Source organism: Sus scrofa, chromosome 16 (genome assembly GCF_000003025.6).
Source record: "Sus scrofa isolate TJ Tabasco breed Duroc chromosome 16, Sscrofa11.1, whole genome shotgun sequence".
In the NCBI taxonomy this organism is placed as follows: domain Eukaryota; kingdom Metazoa; phylum Chordata; class Mammalia; order Artiodactyla; family Suidae; genus Sus; species Sus scrofa.
Window position 1 is genome coordinate 5,550,349 of NC_010458.4, and position 832 is coordinate 5,551,180.

General features: G+C 49.0%; 1 pseudogene; it reads left to right on the plus strand.

Annotated features, from left to right (window-relative positions):
* Positions 201–563, plus strand: LOC110257328 (annotated as a pseudogene).

The following is an 832-nucleotide window of genomic DNA, read 5'->3' on the forward strand; positions in this document are numbered from 1 at the left end:
TTCACTCCTGTCCCACCTGCTAGAAACAAGGAGTAAAAGACAAGAATCCTGAGTGTGAATACTCCCCTTCTTCTCTGGGCAACAAATGCTGGGTAGAAGCCACTTAGACAAGGTGACGGTAGGCAAAGCCACAGAGGAACCGTCTGTCAAACCAGGAGTAGATCAGAACCTGAATGGGGAGCCACTAGTCCTGCGCCAAGATGCTTCAGAGCCTTATCAAGAATGTTTTGATCCCCATGAAGCCCTACTATACCCAAGTGTACCAGGAGATTTGGGTAGGAATGGGGTTGATGGGACTCATTGTCTATAAAATCAGGAGTGCTGATAAAAGAAGTAAAGCCTTGAAAACTTCCAGTCCTGCTCCTGCTCATGACCACTACTCACCACCTCTGCTCAGATGGGATGTTGGCCTGGCTGTGCTGTGGGATCCTGGGACGTTGCATCCACTTGTAGCAGTGCCGCTGCCCTCCAGAATAAACCTACCTATGAGACCCACACTGCCTGCTCCCGTGTCTCTCCCACTGGCCAGAGTCCTGCTGAGAAACCCGAGGGCTGAAGAGTGAGACCTCGATTAGTGCAGGCGTGGGGGCAGATCTAGGCACTCGCTCTGATGGGCAATAAACACCTGTTCAGTACATTAAAAAAAAAAAAAAAAGAACCTGAATAGAAAGGAAGTAAACTTCCAAAGCAGAAATGACCTCAGAGCAAAACGAAGAGGTTCGTACTAGAGGGAAAAGACTTGGTAAGGGAGAGACAGAGCAAATCAGAAGCCAGTCTGCAGAGATCCAGTGGGAAGTTAGCTGCAAACACCTCCAGATCTGGCTTTTCAGGA